A 25,771-nucleotide genomic window follows, 5' to 3' on the forward strand; every position below is an offset into this window, starting at 1 on the left:
AAAACATAATCACCTTTAGAGATATTTGTTCATTGCTACTACAATCTCCAATCCTAAAGACATTGGATAACTAGTCACATCTATCCACTATAGTTTTTAAATGTAATCAGTTGAATCAACATTGGATGATATGGTTGTGGAGGAGCACCACATAAGGTGAAAGATATGCATCATGCAAGTCACAAATCATTTCCTTGAGAAAATCCCTTCAAAAGTACTTCTTCGTTGCATTTTCATAAGGCAATGTTTGGCTTCCTATATGACGCACAAATTTCACCCATGACACAAGCTGAAGAAGCTGTTAGAAGGGGATTACATGGAATAACTAATTTAAGGCCTTCTTGTTACAAAATAAAGCACCTTGGTGCAAATATTAACTAAGCACTTTAGATTAAGAGCAACGATGGGATCAGTCACCATTGTCACCTTATCAATTTATCCCCTACTACTATGTGGTTAGATACTATCTCCACAATGAGACTTCCCTAACAAAGCTTAAGGATTAGATAATCTTGTTAAAATTTGGAAGCTTAGGGATGAATTTCTCATAGAAGAAATCATATCTTTCAATTATGTTTGAACCACCTATAACAAAATTTCACTTCTAATAATTCTAATATGACTTTCCAAAAATAGTAAGTCGCATCTCAATTTGGAAGTGACTTCCCAAAATTAGAAAGTCATGTCTAAATGATCAAGGATGATCTCGACATATGGAATCCACTTTAAAATCAAATCAATCATGATCTGAATTGGATCATTATACGGTTTGTCATCCATCTCGATGCATTTGGAGTGGAAAAGGTGCAGGAGTCAGCTCACGGGACCATTTTTACCGACAGGACCCAATTTGTTGAAACGGGGTCCGAAACCTTCCGAGAGCATTTTGAGACATCAAACGGCGTAAGAATCGCTTTGATCGAACTCTGTATGAAAAAGTTATGCCACTCAGAAGTTGACATTCTTGTTTTCACACCTATAGTTCGGGAGGATGCCACGTCAGCACCATTATTCATGGAAAAGGGGCTAGCCACGTCTTTGTGATGTTAAATACTCAAGAAGAGTCTATTTTGTAACTCTAGTTACGATTTGATCCAGTCAAAATTAACCATTGGTAGGCTATCGAGCTGTGTTATAACTAGACCACTAGGAGGAAGAGGTGTTCCATTCTTTCAAGAGCATTATGTTCCATAGTTGAGGAAAGATAGCCAGGAGAGATAGGAGGTAGAGCACACAGAGAGGATTTGTGCAGTGTAACATCCCATGGGCCACAAGCATTACTTCTTTATATCTGCAGCCATATTTCCAGACATAGAATGAGAGTGAAGCGACCTCACTTTCCAGTTGGGTTTTCTCCCGAGAGGGTTTCCCAAAGAGCATATCTTGTGTACTATGTGTGTGTGGAATTATTTTTTCGTTTTCGACTTTTCTGCTTGATTTACTTTTACATGCATGCATTAATTACAATTAATTTTACAGATCTAGAAATTAAATAAAACTGTAATAGTGTAGAATCTCACATTTCAAATATAATATTATCATATTTGTTGTGACGAACTATTCAGTGGAATATCCATGGCGGTTTACATATCATTTTGTTTCAAAGCATGTTTCTTTGGGTATTTTTTGGAGATTGCGGGGATCTAGATCTGAGAGGCTGAAAATGTTAAAACCCTAATCATGGGAAACGAACATGTAAACGAACCTCATGACCCTGCAGAGGTGAGTTTTTCGTGGCTCGAAGAACAAGTCACAAATATAAACCGCAATGTAAACCTCCTCATGGCAGCCCTAAGCAATAAACTGGGAATATTAGGAGAAGAAAGGGGTTAGAATGCAGAGGACAAATCAGAAGGGGGATCGGGAGATCGGAAAGACGTTGATAACCATCCGAAGAAAGAACCCATAAAGTATCAACCCAGTTCGAGTGTCATGGACCAATCCTTGTTTAAAGTGGAAGCAAAAGTCAATATCAAGCATACCACGACAAGATCGATGCTCTAACGTTGAACCACTGGTTGCAACAACTAGAAGTTTATTTCAGTGTCCATCAGATCGAGGAAGGGCATAGTATCTCATTCGCATGACTAAAATTGGAGGGCCATACACTGACTTGGTGGGAGAGCCACACAGAAACCCCGGGGTTGGAGAGAGAACCTCAAGTGACTAAGTGGGATGATTTCAAAACCCTCATCAAGGCCCAGTTTTATCCCACTAGGTACATGGAAGACCAGTGGATATGGTGGCATTACTTCAAGCAAAAGTTGGGCCAAAGCATGCAGGAGTACACCACAAAATTCAAAAATATGGCTATAATGTTGGGTATCTCTCCAAAGAAACTAGATGTACTCCTCAAGTATTTGGGGGGTCTGCACCGCCATCTGTGTGAGCAAGTGATAATGTTCAAGCCCAAAATGGTGGACGAGGCTTGTGTACATGCACAATACCTAGAGAACATAGGCATGAAAAGAGCACAATCAAGCGGATCAAAGAAAAAGGAGCAACAAGACGCTTGTAATGAGGGGAAGAAGAAGCAAAAATGGGGGAATGTAAAAGGACGGCAGCCACAACACGCTAGTGCAAAGATCCTAACAACCACTACAATATTGCTGGCCATACAAAGGAGAAGTGTTGGAAGTTGCATCTAGAGCTAAACCCGAAGAACAAGAAGAAAGATAATAAGAAGAAGAATCTCATGGCCACTGATTCGGGCAACCACATTGAAAGTAACTCGGGCGTGGATGAGAAGATCATTCATACATCAATGCAGAAGGAGGTGAATCTGAGTAGCCTTTAGTAACAGGAAGAGAAAGAAATGACCAAACTCTTCCATGTAAAGATACAGGTCAAGAAGATGAAGATTGATGCTCTGTTTGACTCAGGATCGTAGGAAAATCTCATTGCAGCAGATATGGTCAAGCATTTGGTCCTGGAAGTTCATGATCATCCAAACCCATATCCACTGGGATGGTTACATAAGGATTCAGAGATGAAGGTAGCAAAACAGTGTAAAATTAGATTTTCTATCAGTGTTGATTTTATTGATGAAGTAGATCTGGATGTGGTTCCCCTTGATGTATGTGGAGTCATGCTTGGGAGTCCATACATGTACATTTGTGATGCAATATTCATGAGGAGAGCTAACTAGTATCGGCTCATCAAGGATGGAAAATCGTTCATCATCAACGCGCACAAAGGCAAGTCAAAAATTTCACTAGTAAGTGCCAACCAGGCCAAGAAATTGATCAGTTCCAGCAAGAAGTATGTTTTATTGTTTTCAAGAGAAATTCGGTCTGTAGAGCAATCAATAAGAGGCAGCGCATCCCTAGAGGGGTGTACTAAGAAATGAAAACAAGAATTGGAGGAGTTGTTACAAGCATACAAGGACGTGTTCTAAGAGCCTAAAGGGTTACCCCCTAAGAGAGAAGTGGAGCATGAGATCCAACTATTGCCAGAATCCCCATTGCCAAAAATCGGGTTGTACAGACAGTCTGTTATAGAAGAAAGTGAGGTGAAGAAACAGTTGCAACAGTTGCTAGAACAAGGTGTCATTCAACTGAGTACATCACCATGTGGGTCACCCATCATTATTGTGCCAAATAAGGATGGGACTTGGCGGATGTGTATAGATTACAGGGCATTGAACAAAATCACGCTCAAGAACAAATATCCCCTGCCTAGGATAGATGACCTGCTAGATTAGTTGCAGCAAGCAAAGTATTTCACCAAGTTGGACTTGAAGTCTAGATATCACCAAGTTCGAGTTAAAGAAGAAGATACATGGAAGACCACCTTCAAAACTAGGCAAGGTTGGTATGAGTGGTTAGTTATGCCATTTGGCATATGTAATGCACCAGCTATATTTATGAGATTAATGAATGATTTATTGTGCCCTTTTATATATTCATTTTTTATTGTCTATTTGGATGATATATTGGTATATAGTGCTACCTGGGAGGAGAATATTTCGCATTTGATGCAGGTGCTGGAAACATTGAAGAAGCATCAACTGCTAGCAAATATCAATAAGTGTGAGTTTGCGCAACAGTCCTTGGTGTATTTGGGATATCTGATTGGTGGAGGAGAATTAAAGGTAGATCCTTCCAAGATAGAGGCCATCATGAAATAGACGGTGCCTACTAATGTTACTGAGGTTAGGAGTTTCATTAGAGAAGCACAGTACTTGAGGAAATTCATAGCCTCGTTTTCAATGGTAGCAGCACCACTCCATGCCATAATAGCAAGTGGCAAGAGTTTCCAGTGGGGAAAATGGCAGCATAAGGCTTTTGATGGGTTAAAGAAGAATATTAGTGAAGCACCAATTCTTTCATTACCAAACTTGCAACAACCCTTTGAAGTGGACACAAATGCGAGTGGGTATGCTATGGGAGTTGTCTTGATGCAAGAAGGAAGGCTCATTTGCTACAATTCTGAAATATTTCATGGGGAAGTTATTAACTACCCTACCTACGATAAGGATCTCTATGCCATGGTGCAAGTTGTGAAGAAGTGGAACCACTATTTGATGGGAAAGGAAGCAGTAATCCACACATATCACCGACTATTATAGCACCTGCAGACCCAGAATAAGCTATAGTAGACCATGCATTACAAGTGGATGGGGTTTTTATAGCAGTTTCATTTGGTGATCAAGTATAAGAAGGGAAACATAAACATGTTGGCCGATATGCTTTCAAAGCCACCCACATCAAATATTACATATTTGGGGACACTTATGCACATGGAGCCATTCACCCATGATGCATATAGAGAGGCATATTCAGAAGATGAGGACTTAAAGGAGGTGTATCAATAGTTACAGAGTTGGAGTCATGTGCATGCTGGCAACAACACCGTTGACTACCATCTCCAGGATGGTTACTCTATAGGCTGGTTAAGCTATGTGTTCCTAAAGGTGAGCTTTTGCAACTGATTAGAGAGGCTCAAACCAAGGTTGCAAGGCACTTTGATGTAGGGAAGACCATGGATAACTTGCATAGGTATGTGTATTGGCCTAAGATGTAAGAACAAGTAGCTAGGTTCATAAGAGGATGCATGCGTTGTTGTACCAACAAGCCTAGCAACAGGATATAGGATTTGTATCATCCCTTATATGTACCTACTCGTCCTTGGGAAATCATTTCCATGGACTTTGTGGGAAGTTTACCGACAACCAGGAAGGGACATGACTACCTGTTCGTGGTAGTTGACATGTTCAACAATATGTGTGTTTTGATGCCATGTAAAAAGACCATTAGCATAAAAGAAGCAGCAAACTTGTTCTTTGGATAGGTCTGGGTACACTTTGGGATACTAAGGTGCATCATTTCAAATAGGGATACAATATTTCTCAGTGTATTCTGGACTACATTGTGGGAGAATATGGACACGAAGTTGAAGAGATCTACAACATTCCATCCACAGATAGATGGGCAGACAGAAGTAGTCAATAGGACTTTGGTGCAACTTTTGAGGGGTTACAACCAGAAGCATCTGAAGACTTGGGATGAAAATCCGGTATATATACAACATTCTTATAATAGATCAATCCAAACTTCTACAAAAATGTCCCCATTTGAAACTTGTTTTGGATATTTTCTACCTTCACCTTTGAATATTGCATATGGGCAGCAAGGAGGAGTGAAGGAAGACCTTATAGGAGATGCTTTTAGGGCTGAAAATTTTATAGAGAAGATCAGGAAGATCCATCTACAAGTACAGGAAACACTACAGAAGTCGTAGTTGAAGTATAAGGTCAGGCATGATCATCACATAACAGAGAAATCATTCAAGGTGGGAGACAGAGTATGGCTACAGTTGAACAAGGAGAGGCTGCAAGGGTCTGGTAAGAAAATCAAGGCTCTAAGGTATGGTCCCTTTGAGATATTGGAAAAGGTGGGTGATAATGCCTATCAACTCAGTTTACCACCATAAATGCGCACTTACTCAGTTGTAAATATGGAGAATTTGAAACTATATGAGCTTTCCATGCTAGATCAGGAAGATGAATGGGTCCTACCTTTTGTGGAAGATTTCACACCAAATGCTCAGGTGGAGTTGACAAAAGATACAATTTTGCATAAGAGGTCCACAACTACAAGACAATGGAAACAAGACCTTTGGCATATTGGGTTGAAGGGACAACTTCCAAGCAAAGCTAAATGTTACACCAGAGGGAAGGTCGAGGAAAAAATTCCTCAACTCATTCAGTAAAAGCTTTTGGGGACCAAAATCCTCCCAAAATGGGGAGGTGTGATCTGAATTGGATCATTATATTGTTTTTCATCCATCTCAATGCATTTGGAGTGGAAAAAGTGGAGGAATCAGCGCACGGGACCATTTTTAACGATGGGACCAAGTTTGGCGAAACGGGGTCTGAAACCTTCCGGGAGTGTTTTGAGGCATCAAATGATTTTTTTGGGGGGTAAAAATTTGTTTCTTTGGTGCCACACCTTTTAATGCTATTCTACACACATAAATCTTTCCAACGGCGCAAGAATCAGGTCAATCAGAATCTGTATGCAAACATTATGCCACTCAAAAGTTGACCTTCCTGTTTTCACACCTATATTTCGAGAGGATGCTGCGTCAACCTCATTATTCATGGAAAGGGGGCTAGACACATGTTTGTGATGTAAAAGACTCTAGAAAAATCTATTTTGTAACTCTAGTTAAGAGTTGATGTAGTCAAAATTAACCACTAGTAGGCTATCCGGTTGTGTTATAATTGGGCCACTAGGAGGAAAAGGCATTTCATTATTTCAAGAGCATTTTGTTCCACAGTTGAGAAAAGATAGGAGGTAGAGCAGACAGAGAGGATCTGTGCATTATAGTAGCCCATGGGCCACAGACATTACTTCTTTGTATCTGCAGCCATATTTCCCGACAAAGAAAGAGAGCGGAGCGACCTCACCTTCCAGCTGGGTTTTCTCCCGAAAGGGTTTTCCAGAGAGCATATCTTGTCTATTATGTGTATGTGGACCTATTTTGTTATTCTCTACTTTTCTTCTTGATTTAATTTTACATGCATGCACTAATTACAATTAATTTTACAAATCTAGAAATTAAATAAAAATGTAATAGTGTAGAATCTCAGATTTGTAATATAATATTATCAGATCTATTGTGATGAACTGTCCAGTGGAATATCAACAACAATTTACAGATCAAATCATGATTATACAAGTAAATAATTAATATTTTTGTCCTTAATAATATTTTTTTCCCGGAAAGAAAAATTGTAATTTCCATTATCAAGAAAATTACATGTTGTAAATGCCCATGGCATATGCAATAAGATGACCGTGGTCAACAGTAGAATTGAAAAAACCTGTAACAAAGTTTACAAAAAACCCTTTTTTGGGTAGTTTGAGTTGTTCAAATATTTATATAATTACATATTTAGATAGTTGTGCAATATAATAACAAAATCACTATAACCAGGGGTCATCTGCCCTTTGCAAAACTTGGCCTATATACGGTCTGTGGTAGTACTGGTAGACCTGTGCCTGAGTGTGTTCTTTGATTAACCATTCTCCTCAAGGATGATTCGTTGCCTCTTTTGAAAACCTGTCCACGGCCGCATTACGTTCCTTGTATATATGAGAGTCAGAAACCATGTCAAAAAGTGATTTTAAATATAATACATCATCCAATATTGTTCTGAGAGAGTAAGCATGGCATGTGTATGTGCAATTGAACCAATTTATGACCATCTTTGAGTCCCCATATATCTGTAATTGTCGACAATTTTTGGTAATGGAAAAGTATAGTAAATGGCGCAGGGTCATAAGCTCCGCATAGTTGTTGGTGCCATTTCCCAGCCCCAAACTAACATGGAAGTAGTGAGAATCCGATTTGTGTAGGATGATGCCACCACCACACCCCAGATCTTGTGTAGCACCATCGAAATATGCCTAGGGGATCCTTCGATCAATGATTTCTGGTGTAATGTGCCAAGTCCTGATGTTTGATGGCTCCTCTAGGATCTCAAGGTAGTTCGTGCAGATTTTTGGGATGATCAGGTCCCAGTTGATGTATTTCCCATGGAAAATAATGCTATTTCTGTTGATCCAAATGTGCCAGGACACAATCAGCGGCAGATTCCTTGTTTTCGGGGGCAAACCATTATTCCACCAATTGTTCTAGGCAATGGATATGTTTCCCCCAGACCATGTATGCGTTATCTTAAGGATATGTAGGACATGAGTCCAGACATTCTGAGTTGTCGGATAGGCAAGAAAGAGGTGATTGGAGGATTCCTCCTCATTCTTGCAGAGAACGCACCATGTTGGTCCAGAGAAAGCCCGCTTTCTGAGGTTATTTCCCGTTGGAATTTTGTCCGCAATAATGTTCCACATTAGCAGTCTAGTGCGGGGAGGGCTCTGAAGTTTCCATAGGTCCCTCCACCAGTTTTCTAGAACATGTGGTTTGTGCCTTGCATGTATAATTATGTATCCCACCTTTGGGGAATATTTCCCATTCTGTGCAAGCCCCCAAATCAGCTCATCAGGCTCATCCCTTAATCTGACGTGAGATTGGGATAATGCCTGCAAGTATGTCACCTAGTCCTTGAGCCATCTATCCGGGATGTATAAATTCTCCACTGGTAACCAAGCTTGCTTGAAAACAGATGTGTTTTTTTGGTCACCAATCTGTGCAAAGAAAAATATTTCTCTATGATTTAGAAATTCTATTAGGGCCTGTGGAAGTAGATGTGCATTCCCACATCCAATCCAAGGATCAACACTGATGTGGGCCTCCTCACCATTACCTATCTGCCAAGTGAGTCCTTCTCTGATTGTGTGGAGGGTGTTCAAAACAGCCCTCCAGATGACCGAAATGTTCTTTCGGTTCCAGATAGGAAGTCTAATCCAGTCTGACAGTGGAGTCGGCCAGATGTATTTGAAGAAGATCACATTGGTCCACAAGCTCCTATGCTTCAGGAGCATCCAACCCAGTTTAGCTGCAAGCGCCTGGGCGAAGGAAGATAAATTTTTTAAACCCCACCCGCCCCACTTTTTTGGCAGGGCAATGCTGCTCCATTTTACCCAAGCATATAGCCTCCCCTCTTTGTTTCCTTTCCATAAGAAATTGCAGCAGATTCTTTGAATCCTATGAATGATTCCTTGCGGGATCCAGGCCAGGGACATCTAGTATACTGGTGTTGCTTCTAGGACCAATTTAATGAGCACCAACCGACCAGCTCTGGAGAGTAGCCGATGGCTCCAGAGATTGAGTCTTCTTTCGATCTTAGTGATCAACCAGATCCAGTCCGCTATTTTGTATCCATCTGGTTTTATCCTGAATCCCAGATACTTCAACCCATCCTTAAGGGCCAGAATTTGGAATGGGAAATTTTGCAGAGCGAGGTTGATTTCCTGTTGAGAACATCTAGAAAAGGATAAGGTAGATTTGATCTGGTTGCAATCCATCCCGGTGGTAGAGCTAAAGAGGCTCAGAATCCCTGAGAAGGTGATGATGTCCTGAATCCCACCATCCAAGAATATGAGGATGTCGTCTACAAAGAGTAGGTGGGTCAGAGAGCATTGATCTATAATTTTTAGTCCTTTGAGGTTCCCAGCATCCTTCTCTGCGGCAATCCTTCTGCTGAGACCTTCCATAACCAGGAGGAAAAGGAGGGGGGAAAGAGGGCATCCTTGTCTAAGTCCCCTCTCGGCCCAAAAGGAGTGGGAGGTAGAACCGTTGATAAGGATGGAAAAGGAGACTAAATTAATGCAGCACATGATCCATCGGATGAGGTCAGAGGGAAACCCAGGTGGGTAAGTATCATTTTGATATATAGCCAGCTAACCTTATCAAATGCCTTGGAGAGGTCGATTTTGAGCATCATTCCTTTAAGGTTTTTCATCTTGATGGAGTGAAGAGCCTCTTGTGTAGTTCCAATGGCCTCATGGATTTGTCAGTTTTGTAGGAAGGAAAATTGCTCCAGGGAGATATGCTCTGATAGGATAGGTTTGATGCGGTTAGCTATGATCTTGTAAAGGCAATTGCAGAGGGATATAGGCCTGAAATCATTAAATGATGAGGGGGAGTCCAATTTGGGGATAAGGGCAATGAATATGGAGTTGATGGGATCGTGTAATCTACCCTGGACTCAGCATTCTTCTACCACATCTAGAAGGTCATGTCCAAGAGTGTCGAAAAAAGTAAGGTAAAATTCCACCGGCCAGCCATCCGGACCCAAGCTTCTATCTCTTTTGAACCATTTGAGGGTGCTTTCCAACTCCCCCAAAGTCACAGGTTTAGTGAGGTCCTCCATGCTATCTGGCTCTACGAATCTAGGGAAATGCCCAACAAGACGGATGATATCAGGTAGCGTAGCACTAGGAGGGGATTTGAACAACTTTTTGAAATGCAGGATACCTAAGTTAGAGAGTTGAGCATGAGAGTTGGCCAGCCCACCATCCTCTGATGGGAGCTGCCAAATCGTGTTGCTGACCTTCCTTCCATTTGCAAATTTATGGAAGAATTTTGTGTTGCCATCCCCTGCTTGTAGCCAAATGGCCCTGCTCCTGAGTCTCCAAGTCTCCTCCCAAGCCAGAAGAATCTTAGCTCTTTGTGCTTCTATCTCCACTAGCTGCAATTTGGAATCTATGGTGTTATAACCCCTGCCCTGTTCGTCCGTGAGATTGGCTATCAAAGATTCTAACTCAGAGATGGCCCGATCCTCCTTGTCTTTCTTCTGCTTGGCCCAGTCAATCGAAAGTCGTTTAAGATGGTATAGGTTATTGCAGAACCCGACAACCTTCCATCTCTCGGCAGGGAGGGGGTGTGAATTCTAGAAGTCTGTGACCATCTTGAGATAGTCAGGGTCCATTAGCCAGGACGAGTTGAACTTATATGGGCCCCGAGGCTTGGCTGAGGCATCCGCTAATTCCAAGTAAATAGGTGAGTGATCCGATATGCCACCTGAGCCCACCCATTGTCTATAGTTGTTTAAAGTCATCAGCAACTCTTCATGGATCAGGAAACGATCCAGTCTTCTTCCTAAGGCAACCTCTCCAGTTCTTCTATTATGCCAGGTTGGCATCTTCTTATTCATAGGGATGTCAATGAGGCCTTTCTGATCAAATATGGAGCTCAGCTGATCCGAAAGAGGATCAAGTTGAGAGTGGTGACCCCATGATTCTTCGTGGCCAATGGAGAAGTTAAGGTCACCTCCCAAAATAGTGGTGGGGTTGGTCAGTGGCCCATCCAGAAGATGATTCCAGAAATCCAGTCTATTTTGATAGGGAGCATAAATATTAATGATACAGATCTATTTGCCCAGAGCTGTAGTGAAGAGATCCATGCCAAGGAAGCCGAGACCTCCCCAAGATGTGATCACTCTAATGGTCCGAGGATTTATCCCAAGGGCAAGGCCCCCAGATCTGCCAGCTGCATCCATGGCTTGAAAATGCCATCCAGGTAGTATACTCAGGAGTATTTTAACAGTTTGGTCAGAGGACCCCAAAGTTTCTTGTAGGAATATAATATCACAGGGTTTGCATGATATGAGTCTCTTGAGAGCCAGTTTCTTTTGAGGGCTGGCCAGGCCTCTATAGTTGAAGGAGAGCCATTTCATCGGGAAACCATGGAGGGGGAGTCTGCTGCTCTAAGCACCCATTCAATTGTGTTTTGACGGCCCTGGGAAATGTCAACCCCAACAATTTTAATAGCTTTGGTGAGTTTGGAGGGTCGCCCTCTAGCAGGCTTATGATCGGAGGGGGCGTGGATGATACCCAGTCCCAGGGACTCAAGTGTGGAAGGCCTGTGGGGTCGAAGGTTATAGGCATGAAGGCCCTTAGGAGATTGTTCAGATGAAGGGTGGTCGACCAGGCCCGATATCAGCGGAGGGGTAGTGGAGTAAATAGGCTGGGGTTGATTCAAGGAGCAAGTAATGGGGACTGAATTGAAGCAGGTGGAAGGAGGAAGTGATACCATAGAGACAGATAAATGATCAAAATGAAAGATAAAGGAGAAGGGAGTAGAGATAGTACCCAAAGATAGAGCTGCTTTTGCCGCAGATCTAGATCTGGTCTTAGGAGGAGATGGAGGCAGCATCTAGGAGGCACTGGAAGTTTGGACAATGTTCCCAGCATCATCCTTAGTGAGATCCGGATCTGGGGGATGCACATCCACCATCGGCTCTTCTGAATGCCTATGCGACGGACCCATTGCAGTTGGGACTACTTTCGAGAGCAGGGGGCAGTCCTTGTATAGGTGTCCAACCTTATGACAGCGACGACATCGGAAAGGCACCCCCTCGTAGTCCAGGTTTGCCTGCGTGCATAATGTCGCCAGAGCAGGGTAATCTTCTCCTCAAGTCCAACTCTGGTATCCAGATGCACCAGAATTCGGGCCATGGTCATGATCCCAGATGATTCAAAGGATTGGTCATGATCCAGGTAGGTTCCCAAGGCATGTCCAGTATTGCAGAGGAAGGCCCAGCAGCCGAACCCATATAGGACCAGCGCTAAGTTTTTCGCGCTCTAGATCAAACAAGGGGTCCCAATGCTTCAACAAAACTGGCACTAACTCGATATGCCAAAATATGGAGAGGATCCAGTCTGTGTATTCCTCCCGGTGGAAACAAAGGGTGAACGAGACCCTAGCCAGAACATGTATGATGGGGAACTCTTTGAGGAGGGAGCCCCAGATTTCCTTAGTCTAGAGTCTTAGCCATTCTATAGAGTAATTCCTCCCTCGAACGCGCCCAACCAGAACCTTCTTGGCGGTGTTGTCCACTTCTCCCATCGATAGGTCCTCTCCCAGGGCTAGCTTAATGTCTCTATCACTAGCCCTAAGGCACCTTCCCTTTTTTTCCTTGTCTGAGTGCTTGGCCATCCGGAAGTCCTTCAGTAGTCCACGGATCCCTTGGTTAACTGTCTGCGGGGTGGAGGGGGTGGATTTGGGGGTGGGAATGGGGGAGCTGAAACAACCAAAGCATATAGGAGTGTTAGGGCTAGGGTTGGGGACAATAGGGTTGGATGAGCTACCACGGGGGTGAGGGTTAGGGATAAGGGTTTTCGGTCGTGAATCAGGGATGGGAGAGAAGTCGGGAGGGGCAGAGACGAGAGGTAGTTGCGGGAGCGGTGCGTTGAAAGATGGAGATGCTTGTAAACAAGAGCCAAGCAAATTCAGAATTTCTGGGGAGAGAGGTGGGAAATCCAGCCTAGGGTCGTCTTCAAGATGTACAGTGGAGGTATGGGTAGCAGATGGATGAGTTCTACCAAGAGCAGAGCAGGAGGATGACAGCGGATTTCTAAGAGTAGCAGAATGACCCGAGAGTGACACGGCTCAGTGCGAAGTTATGTTGGTCTCAAGGGAGTGGGGGGTCATTGATTTACCCACCCCCTCCATGCTAGGTGCAGCCCGTGATTGAGGGAACGATGTCGGGAAAATAGAATATCCACTGATACTGTGCCTAAGAAACAAAAAATGTAACAGGAGGTGTGACGATGTCGTTCCAAAGTCAGAGAACCAGCCAAACCAGTCTGTCAGCTATCAGGCGGCTGGGTCAAAACCACCATGGGATGGGCGCTGCCCATAGTGCAGTTAGGGTTACGCTAATCCATCTAGGGTTCCTCAAATATCCTTACTAATATTATTATTATTATGATACTATTATTTATAACATAGTATAAAGTTATTCACCTTTAATGCATTAATAAAAATGAATTCTCTCATGAAATATGTAAATTAAATTGAGAATCTCTTACTTGAAAAATTGGACTTCTCTCTTGGAATAAAATAGTAACTCTACACCTAAGAGAATGTAACTCTTCCTCACTAATTCAATGTATGTAAAAAGTGTAACTCCTCATTAAATGTACTTGTAACTCCCTCATTCAATTCGATTTGTAACTCTCACCAAATATTCTCTCATGTCTAAGTGTTACTCTCTATCTCCCTAATTCAAATTGTAACTCCTCAAGACATGTGTATCTCTCTCTATTCTTGGGATAAGTTACACTTATCCTCAAGTAACTCCTCCCTCATGGAATTCAATACTCCTATTATTGGCTCAAGGCATGAATTCATTTTGTAACTCCTCTCCTTCCTCATCTATTTAAGCAAGAGCAAGTGAAAGTTGAGTGTAGCATGTTCATTGTATAGAAGGAGATCTAGTGTTGAGTGTGTGAAAGATAAGCGTGAGAGAAAGTGAAGAGTGGGAGCAAGGGAAGAGCTGGAGAAAGTGCGAAGGACAAGATCTGATCAAGATAAGTAGAAGATCTTCAAGAAAATAACAAGAGCACTTCAGTTGCAAGTTGATCAGACATTGGTGACATTATTCATTCTCATTCTCTCTCTCTCTATATACTCTACTGAAGAATTGAAGAAATATAATAGAAGAAGAATCAGTTGGGTTTCCCCTTGTGGCTTTTTCCTTGGTCATTGGAACTAACTCTCAGTGTCTCATATTTTTTCTTGGTTGTCTTCATACGACCTTTAAGTTTATGTTCTATCTATAATTGTTGATCTGAAAATTTGTGAAGAAGAAATCTGCATTCTAAGTAATTGTAACAACATAGAAAAATAAATTTTCTACAAAGGAAATTCACTTTTCTTCAAAGTCCATTAAACTTCATGCTAAGTACATTCAGTTCCATTCAGTTTTTTGCAAAGCTCATTCAATTTTTTTCAAGTTCATTCAGTTTTTTGCATAGAACTCAAGTTTCTACAAAGAATTTTTAAATTTCTACATAGAAATTTCATATTTTTACATGGTATCAGAGCCTTGGTGAACACAAGTCCAAGGAGACTAGAGATCACCTGAAGAGACCCAAATTGCTACCAAATTTCTGATTAAGATGACTTCTTCCTACTTCAAGATAGAGGAGAATTTGAATGATGCTTCTAACTTTTCTCCATGGAAAGCAAGAGTAGATATCACTCTTGAAGAACACAAAGTTCTTGAGTATGTTAAAGACACAATAACTAATCCACCAGAGAATGCAAGTGTTTCTGTCAAATCCAAATATAAAAAGGGTGAAATCAAAGCTAGAAAAATTATCCTTCATTCTTTTAGTAATCATCTCATTACTTATGTTCTGGTTTGAAGAAAGCTAAAGAAATGTATGAAAACTAATTGGAATGTTTGCAATTAGTAACTTGAACCAGTTTATTGCCTTGAAGAATCGACTGAAGGACATCAAGATGAATAGAGGAGAGACGGTTCAAGCATACTTATTAAGAATGACCAAAATCGGGAATCAACTGTCAACAATTGGTGAAGTTGTACCTGAAAAATAAATGGTGTTAATTGCGCTTGGAAGCCTTTATCCTATTTGGGAGACTTTATTACCACCATCAACAATATCAACAATATTCCCATATTTGATGAGTTCATGGGTAAATGTATCCAAGAGGAGGCCAAAATGAAAAATTTCACATCATAAAGAAAGAGAACCTACTACATTTTCAGCCAATGACAAGAGAAAGAAAGGTAATAAAAATAAATTTTATTTCAAATCAAATAAAGAGAATCTAGGCATGTCAAAAGTTAGATGCTTTATGATCCAAGGGATCAATTTAGTGCTCAAAATTCAAATTGTGTGACAGAGCTTGAAACATTTACGATTAGATAGATCTTGGCGATTTGAATCTAACACAACTCATTTCACTCAAAACTGATATTGTATGCCCCCGATATCGTGTTCTAATTGAATTGCCAAACAAGTAAAATTTTGCAGAATTGACAAGTGATTGGACATTTTGGGCTAGTGTAAGGCTGCCACTTGGCCACTTCTGACTACTCCAATAATTTGAATTTTATTGGCTAATGGGTTTTCGCCATTTGTCTCAGATTGATTGGCTCATAAATTATACTATTATAGTTTTCGTTGTTGACTATGTAATTGGAGGACCAATGGGAGAGGGCCATGTGGGCCAACCGGAGGTATGCACGTGGCCTCCCAAGGGTGGTCTAAAATTTTGTTATGGAGGCTGAGCAACCCACAAGAATCAAACTTGTGACTTGGAAACAAACACTACAAGCCCACACCATTGCGCCATGCATATGTTTCTTAATATTATATGGTTTCAACTTTGATTTAAAATGACACAATTTAAGTTTTGGAGGTTGGGGACGGGGCTAAGCCCCAACCCTGGTCCCTTTTCCCTCGGAACCAAGGCGTGGGACCAAGGGCTAAGGCTTATCCCCAACCCCATGGTCTCAGTGAATGGTACCACATAACTGATGAGCCCCAATTTTTGGTAACAATTTGGGCTCATTTGGCCTACTTACCTTGCTCAACCCTTCATCTTTTACCACTTATGCATCATTTCTTAGTATATTCGTGTTATTTGTAGGAAGAAGGGCAGGCATTATTCCTATGTGACTAATACATGATGATTTCAGGTTTTTTGACATTAAATGGAGCAAAGACCACGCAAATGGAGACAAGGAGACAACAAAGGTGGCATTGCGGGTTTATAGGGAGATTGTCCACAGTCTTGAATGACCTCCCTCGTGATCTCCACCCCAACTCCGAGCTCCAACAGCTATCCCCACCGAGCTGAAAGGCAGCCAACGGATTCTACAGGAACAGCAGTTCACTTTCAGTTGGAAAACCAAGCTCCACTAATTGAGGAAGCCAGCTTGATCCTCATCATGTATAAATATTGAGGCCGTAGCCTTTGATAGGAGCTTTTTGAACTTTTGAACTACTGTTGCAATTTCTAAGCACGAGCTACAGCTCGGTTTTTACTTTTTGTAAGCCAGTTTTGGCATGATGTTAGACTCATGATTATGATCTTTTAATAAAGGCAGGAAGGTTTGGATTCAATCCTGAGTTCTTAAGAGGAGCTATAGCTCTCAAGTTAGGGTCCAACCTGAGAGCAATAAACCTCCTTTTCTTTGTATTGTTACTTGTCTTTCCTTTCTGCACTTTGTTTCTTTGTTTTGAAATGCATTTGGAAAACACAGTCTGCTGATTTAATTTCTTTAATGTGATTGAGTAGGATTAGTTTATGGTTAAAGTGCTGTCAGCAGTTTGAATTAGAATAGGAGGATTAGAATTCATTAGAGCTCCAAGAAAAGGTTGATAGTGCACTCACTGCCATCTCTGTTTAGAATTTGGGGGTGTAGACCGTACCAACCACCAAAAAACGCAGTCTTATATGTTCATGCAAGCTACAACACAGTCATTTCCGTCATAGAACCATCCATGCATTCTGATCTTGAGCAATACTTCTTCGTTCCAACACCATGCACGATTCCTCTCCACAATTTACATTGCTGTTCGTTGGTTAAATAACACAGTTAGAATAGGTTGATGGAATTCTCGGTTTTGTGCAAGACATAGAGGATTTGTTCCATTTACACTGCGTAGCGTTGTTCTATTATCTTCTTCTTCTTCTCAACCGCGCCTAAAGTCACCTACTCATCCTCTGTTCAGCTCGTTTGCCTTCCGACCCTTCTACTTCTCACGTAGCTCCATCTTTTTGACTTTTCATTGCTTCCACCCTTCTATCCACCAACCAACTTTACCCACTCTTTCTCCATCTTATCTCTCTGTCCCTGAGCCATCACAAGCTCCCTTTTCATCCTACCTATCTACCCATACAGCTCCTCGACTCCTCCATCACCCAAAACTCCAACTGTAGAACATCCTGTAGAAGTTAGCAAACTTCCTGTAGAAATCCCGAGCTTCCTGTAGGATCCCCTGCAGACATCTTGTAGAAGCCTGAAAACTCGGTTGCCAAGCACCTGAACGTTGTGGACTTCTGTGGAATGATGTTAGGAATCCCCTGGAACCTCTCCTAGCCCTCCTGACCTTTTCCAAGCCTTCCTTCCCTTCGAACTACCCCTGCACAGTCAAAACCCAATAAGAAACAAAATCATAGTAACTCCAACCACCTAAGCAAAAATATAAAAACAATGTTCTCTTCAATAGAAGTAGTTTAAATTCATTCATCTCATATCACTAGAAGTAATGGCATCATTTTTAGGAGTTACATTCCCATCGTTGCATTGTAAGGATTAAGCTAGTCAGCTTAGGGTTTACTAGGGTTTCCATGTTTGGTTGGCTTTCAGTTCATTCTTGCAAAGTAGGTTAATTTCCTTTGAGATAGTCCTCGTTCATCATTTAGAGAGCTTCTTCTGAGAAGATATAGAAGTTCGTTTGAGCCCTAGCGGACTTGTGCCAGCTGACCAAGTGACAGCTGCGACAAGAGCTAGTACTTGTGCATACAACACCGTCGCTTCCAAGTTTGTTACGAACTACCGGGTTGATAAAATTAGAGAAGGAAGCCCCAGGAGTTGTAGCATTATTGCTACAATATTGGAGCCCACCATCTTTTTGGCGCCGTTGCCGGGGAAGCGCCAGAGTATTAGTAATTGTTGCTTTTCTTCTATTTTCTTACTCTTGCCTTCTGCTAAGTAGTTTATTTCATTTCCATTCTGCAAAAGTAGCATAGACATTTCCTGCTTTCATAGATTAGCATTTCAATTCCGCAATTTCAATTTTGCAAGCGTAGATTAGTATTTCAATTTTGCAAGCGTAGATTAGTATTTCAATTCTGCAAGCGTAGACTAGCATCTCCATTCCTGCAATTTCATTTGAGCAAAGTAGATTAGTTCTTTCCTGCTTTCAATTTAATTCTGCATCTTTATTTCAGTAAGATAGTTAGTTGTAGATCAATCTGTTTCAGTTTTGTAGGTACCAAAGAAAAACAAAAGCAATCAAAAAAGTCCTTCCATTTCATGCCTCGTAGTAATCGAGATAAAACAGGAAAATTCTTACCCAACACCCCCACCACATCACTGAGTCACCCTTCTCTCTTCTTCGGTGACAGTGATCCAGAAGAACCTATAGGTGAACCTCCTGAGATATAAGAAGATCCTATAGCAGAAGAAGAATTAGAGACCATCCCATTTGAAGCTATGGCTGACAATAGAGGAGAAGATGAGAGAATAGAAGGTGCCTTCCCCATCCGAGAGACCAATGGAGAGATGAAAATGAAGAACATTAGCCCCTCCGCTTTACCTCACTTCCATGGACTGACTACTGAAGATCCTGATACCTTCCTGTTTGAGTTTGCTGTCCTTTGTAGAACCTATGATTATACTGAAGATGAGCAGAAGCTGAAACTCTTCCCTTCAACTCTTAAGGATGCAGCATTACGTTGGTTCATGGGCTTACCTGGGAATAGTATCACTACTTGGGCTCAGATGCAGCAAGCTTTCAATACCAAGTACCGGGACTACTGTAGGTCCAAGGAAACCAAGGGAGAAATCTTTCGGATGACCATGGGAAATGATGAGTCCTTAGAGGATTATGAGGAGAGGTTCCAACTTAGCTATAAGCGGGCCAGGTGCACACTTGACCCTGAATCCCTCAAGTTGGTCCTGCTCCGAGGAGTCCCTGAAGACCTCTTAGATACCCTTCACATGTTAGCTGGGGGGGGATATTTACCAACTGCCTTATGAGGACATCAAGACTGTGTTTAGAAACCACTCCAGGGCAGCTCAGAAACGAGGTAGAGGAAACCTCCTCTCAACTGGTGTCCCTTTCTCCAAACATGAGTTTGCAAATCAATTAGAAGATCTTAAGAGTGAGGTGAGACAAACCATTGCCATGCAACTAGACACATTCATGATCCAACAGAAGAAGGAAGAAGCTGAGAGAGCCTTGGCTATCTTTTGCCCTAGATGTACAAGGAGACACCCTAAGAACGAATGCCCATTGCATTCGGTTGAAGTGTGTTTCGTTTGTGAGGAGGACCATCCCACAAACCAATGTCCAACCTTACCTGGACTTAAAGCCATGTACCAAGGGACATAAGCTCCCACTGAACCTCTCTATTTCCTCAACCAAAGGAGGCCACAAGGACCCAGACCTTACCAGAAGGGGATGCAAGGGGCACCCCAAGCTTATTACAGCCCCAACCAATTGACTCCTATGCCTTCCTGGGGTCCCCCTGCTCATCCTTCTTGGTCTATGCCTCCTCCATGGTCTTACCCACCTCAGTACCCTACTCAACCCACTACTCATTCCTATCACTCACATGCCCAGCCACAGCCTCAGTGGAATGCACCTCAGTCGGGGTGGAGGTCCCAGTACAACACTCCTCCTTCCATTTTGCCTCCACCACCAGTTCAACCTCAACCATTACCTCCTGCTCCTCCAAGGCAACCTCAAATACCTGCTCAACCGAACCCGAAACAAAACAATAGACAGGCCCAGCAAGTATACACTGGGGAAACATCATGCCCTACTTATGTTGTGGAGATCCAGGAGACCAATCTTCGATCTGGAAGGACTCTTCCGGATCGCCAACCTCCTTCCCCAGAGGATGAGGAAGATAAACAGGAAAGTGAACCAAAGGCTATTCCACCCTTTCCTGAGAGAGTAACAGCCACCACACAACCCAACCCAGAAGAGGATGAGCTTTTGGGGGAGCTCAAGCAGTTGTGTGTGAAAATACCACTTCTCCAAGCCATCAAGGATGTGCCTATATACAACAAACTGGTTAAGGAAAAGTGTTTTAAACACCCAGGCAGGCGAAAGAGAGATGCTTCAACCATCAATGTCTTAGGACAACTGTCTAACCTTATGTTAGGACAAGTCATCTGCCCAAAGTACCTAGATCCTGGGAGTCCTGTAGTAGATGTCCACATCAATGGCACCATCATACCTCACACCTTGATTGATCTGGGGGATGCCATTAATGTGATGACCAGGGATACCATGCTCAAACTCAATCTTCAGGGTTCCTTGAGGAAGACCTCGACAGTACTGCAACTAGCAGATCGCTCCACTGTGACTCCCGAAGGGATTGTGGAGGATGTCTTGGTCTCTGTCGACTCTTGGGAATACCCTGCAGATTTCTTGGATCTGCAACCCAAGGCAAAGCTTACTGGATATCCTCTTATTTTGGGAAGGCCTTGGTTAGCCACTGCAGATGCTTACATAAGTTGTCGTGTAGGAAATATGACCATCAAAAATAGTCCTATGTCCAAGCAGCTAGTCCTATAACCTCCTGCCCAACCTTCCTTAGAGCATGACTTACCACTTTGGTTGGAGGAAGGAGAAGAGGATGAAGTGTACTCAGCACCTTTGTGCACCCTAGATACCACTAGAAGAGACCCCCCAACCGAGGATGACTTGATTGAGACCTTGATCCAGAATCCACCTCCCAGTGCACTATCCCTAGAGAAATTGGTGGAGGATGCCCAAGCCAGCACCTTAGTGGATCTTTGTACAACCAACCCTGTCACTCCCAGAGTTAAGAATGTGGAGTTCGACCCTGAGAGAACGTTAAAGATCAGCTCCTCCCTATCTCCTTCCCAAGAAAAGGAGCTGTGTAGCCTGTTGGCCAGCCATCTAGATGCTTTTGCTTGGAGCTATAAGGAGATGAAAGGAGTCCATCCTTCGGTCTGTACCCATCACAAATACATCAAAGAGGATTGTAAGCCGGTTAGGCAACCTCAGAGGAGAATGAATCCAACCCTTAAGGACATTGTCAAGGAAGAATTGCAAAAACTGCTGGACGCCGGATTCATTTACCCCATCTCAGATAGTGAATGGGTGTCCCCTCTGGTGTTGGTTCCCAAGAAGAATGGGAAGTGGAGAATCTGTGTGGACTACCGAGAACTGAACAAAGCTACCAAGAAAGACCATTTCCCTCTACCTTTCATAGATCAAGTGTTGGATGGACTGGCAGGAAAGAAGTTCTTCTCTTTCTTGGACGGGTTTAGCGGGTACAACCAGATCCAAATCAGCCCGGAAGACCAAGATAAGACCACCTTCACTTGTCCTTGGGGTACCTTTGCCTACCGAGTTCTTCCCTTTGGGCTATGCAATGCTCCTGCTACCTTCTAGAGAGCTGTCTTGAGCATCTTCTCGGAGCTGGTCCATGATGCAGTGGAAATCTATATGGATGACTTCATTCCTTATGGGGCCAACTTCCAGGAAGCATTGTCCAATCTGGGAAAAGTCCTAACCAAATGCATTGAGATGAACCTGTCCCTTAGTCCTGAAAAATGTGAATTCCTGATGACTGAATGGACTGTGCTAGGCCATACCATTTCTTGCCAAGGGTTACAGGTGGATCCTAACAAAATTTCTCTCATCAAGAAGGTTCCACCTCCTCAAAAGGTAATGGATGTTCAGATTTTCTTAGGATTAGCAGGGTATTATAGGAGATTCATTAAAGACTTCAGCAAGCTAGCCTCGCCATTGTTTGGCCTGTTGGCAAAAGATGTGGAGTTTAGATGGACTGACGATTGTCAGAGGGCTTTGAATGAATTGAAGGACAAGTTGGTGTCAACCCCAATCTTGAGAGGACCAAACTGGGCCCTACCTTTCCACATCCACACTGATGCCTCGAACAAAGCCATAGGTGCAGCTTTAGGACAAGTTGAACAAAAACTTCCACATGCCATTTACTTTGTTAGCAAAAACTTGTCCAAAGCTGAACTGAATTACACTGTAACTGAGAAAGAGCTTTTGGCTGTGGTCCATGCACTGAACAAGTTCCGACATTATATCACTAGCTACCAAACATTTGTACATACAGACCATGCTACAATTAGATATTTAATGAATAAACCAGATGTGAATGCTCGGATTATTAGATGGTTACTTTTGTTGCAGCAGTTTGATTTGACCATTGTTGACAAACCAGGGAAAGAAAATGTTGTTGCTGACTTTTTATCTAGATTGGATGTGTCTGCAGATGAGGATGGGACAATGGATGACCAGATGCCCGATGAACATCTGTTTGTTATCTCAACACTCTCTCCATGGTTTGCTGATATAGCAAACTACCTTGTTTCAGCACAGTTCCCTCCGCACCTATCTTCAAGAGAGAAGAGCAGAATCATCAGAAAAAGTGCCTCATTTACTTGGATCGGGGGCAATCTGTTCAAGCTTGGCCCCGATAAGATCTTAAGGCGTTGTGTAAGGGAGGAGGAAGTCTTTGATATCCTCCTCACCTGTCATGATGGGCCTTGTGGAGGACATTTTGCAGCAAAGAGGACTGCCTTCAAAATCCTGCAGGCAGGCTACTATTGGCCCACACTTCATCAAGATGTCAGAAGATATATCAGCCAATGTGACCAATGCCAAAGAATGGGGAAACCGACTCAAAGGGATGAGATGCCTCTCCAACCTCAAGTGACTCTTGAGCCATTTGAGAAGTGGCGTATGGACTTTGTGGGTCCAATCAACCCTCCTTCGAGGCAAAGGTCTTACATCATTGTGTGTACTGACTACCTGACAAAGTGAGCAGAGACTAAAGCAATCAAAGCAGCAACAGAAGAGAAGGTGGCCGAGTTCTTAAGAGAAAACATCTTCTACAAGTTTGGCTACCCAAGAGAGCTGGTCGCCGATCAAGGGAGCCAGTTCAAATCCAACCTAGTTGAAGACCTACTAGCTCATCACAAGATCAAGCATAGGACTTCCACCCCTATCACCCTCAAGCAAATGGGCAAGTGGAAGTTACCAATAGAGCATTAGAAGGGATCTTGACTAAGGTGGTGAGCAGCAGCAGAAAGGACTGGGCAGATCGCCTGGTTGAGGCCACATTGGCTTACAACACAACCTGGAAGACCACCACCGGCTTCACACCTTATGAGCTGGTCTATGGGAAGAAAGCTTTGTTGTCCATTGAATTTGAGTACAACACTTTGAGGATGGCAGCTCAGCTGGACCTAGATCTCAGCCATGCACATCAAGAAAGGTTGTTGCAGCTGAATGGACTAGACGAGCACCAAATGCAGGCCCTCCTTCACTCGGAAGTGGTTCAACTTCAAAGAAAGGTGTGGCATGACCAACACCTCAATGACAAGCAATTCCAGCCAGGAGATTGGGCACTGTTGTATGACTCCAGGTACAAAGATTTCAAGGGGAAGCTGAGAACCAGATGGTTGGGGCCATATGCAGTGGAAAAATGTCATGACAATGGATCTGTTCTTATTCGGACCATTGATGAGGAAGCCATCCCCATGCTTGTCAATGGGCATCGATTGAAGATCTACAGGAAGCCTCTCTCAAGACAAGAGTTCATCAAAACTATGGAGAAATCAGTGTTGGTCATAAAGAAGGGTTCTGCTTCTGCTTTGGGCATACCCTGAAAGATCTAAAAAAAATAAAAATAAATAAATAATAAAGATCCTTGGGTGAAAACCTCTCTGAGGCGCCCAAGGCAGGTGGTAGGGGTGAAAACCTCATTGAGGCGCCCCTATTGTCTTTCAAGAAAAAAAAGAAAGAGATTTGAAAAAGATCCTTGAGTGAAAACCTCTCTGAGGCGCTCAGGGCAGATGGCAAGGGTGAAAACCTCATTGAGGCGCCCCTGTTATCTTTCAAAAAAAAAGAAAAAAGGAAAAAAAAAGAAAAAAGGGAAAAAACAATAAGCAAAAAAAAAAAAAGGACAAGGACAGCAAGTTCATAATGTAAAATTGCATGCAGGTTGCAGGTGTTCTATGGAGGAGAGGAGGCCTCTCAACTCAGAGCCAAGGATCCTTATCATGCTGTCAGGAGACCTCACCAGCACCTCCTCCAAGAATACTCCTTTTCTCCAAGGTATGTGCACAATTTCATCACGGCTTGAGATTTCTACAGGAAGATGCAGATTTTCTACAGGAAGGTGCAGACTTTCTACAGGAAACGCAAACTTTCTACAGGAAGCTCTGTATTTCTACAGGAAACTTCCTGTAGAAGTTCGAGACGACCCATAATTCATTCTATGAGGAGATCTAACGACTAAGGATCGGTTTGGACGCATGCAAGCTACTGTTGTCACCCTTGCACACTGCTGTCATCTCGTCCTACCATCCTTGTCGACATGCAACGAAGTTACCTACACCAGCAAAGTAGATCGTTGAGTTATCAAAGAGAAAGAAATTTTTAAGATAAAAAAATGCTGAGATGCCATACCATATCCATCCCAGCCATCCATGAGCTCAGGGAGCGTGATCGTGAAGCCAAATCCTTCGTCGTGCAGCATGCACCCGAGGAGGAAGAACTGTTACAAGACATCCTGCGGGAGTCCTGTAACAGTTAAGCCCGCTAGAGTGTACACCATTCACAGCGCTGGCCATATGCAATGAAAACGCGGGCGCATGCAGCCAAGCATCAAATCCATCGTCGGCAACCTGTAAACATGAACCTCCGGGCCTGTGCAAATTCACCAGCGACAAACGAATCCACTCATCATCGTCCGAAAGCCGAAAAATCGTGTTGCAGCCGCACAGGTAAGTGTCTCGGCTCTTTCTTCCGTCAGATTGCATGAATTTTACTTTGAAATTGTTTGAAAAGTGTGAGGTGAATGGGTTGAGCAGTTGTATGGCCATTTGACTAGCCACGTCGCCCAGTTAATGGTCTAGTCGGATGTTTGGGTGGCGGCCATGACAAAAGGAATGGGCAGCACACACGTGAGAGCAATCCTGTCGGGAAATACGAGTTTAACAGAAGATACGGCGGCGGATCTGCGGGGGGATGATGCGGCAGTAAGGGAACTCGCAGGAAAATGATGGGATGACATCGTCCAATGGTCCGGCAGGGACAGCTCAACCCCGCGCCACGGATTCCGCCGATTCAAATCTAATCGGCTAGATTTCACCCCATGCATTTATCATTCACCGTTTGAAACTCGAGTGATCATCCGGATCCCTCTGCAGTTCGATACTCTGAGCCTTTGGCCATCAGAACGCCTGTGAAGCAACACCAAGAGCGCAGACCAACTGCAGTCTTTCCCAGAAATCACGCGCTGCTCCTACAGGAACGCTGTTTCTACAGGAAGGCGGGTTCCTCACGTC

Source organism: Pinus tabuliformis, chromosome J (genome assembly GCF_031772625.1).
Source record: "Pinus tabuliformis cultivar Carrire ecotype Pingquan chromosome J, CPIR1, whole genome shotgun sequence".
Classification (NCBI taxonomy): Eukaryota; Viridiplantae; Streptophyta; class Pinopsida; order Pinales; family Pinaceae; genus Pinus; species Pinus tabuliformis.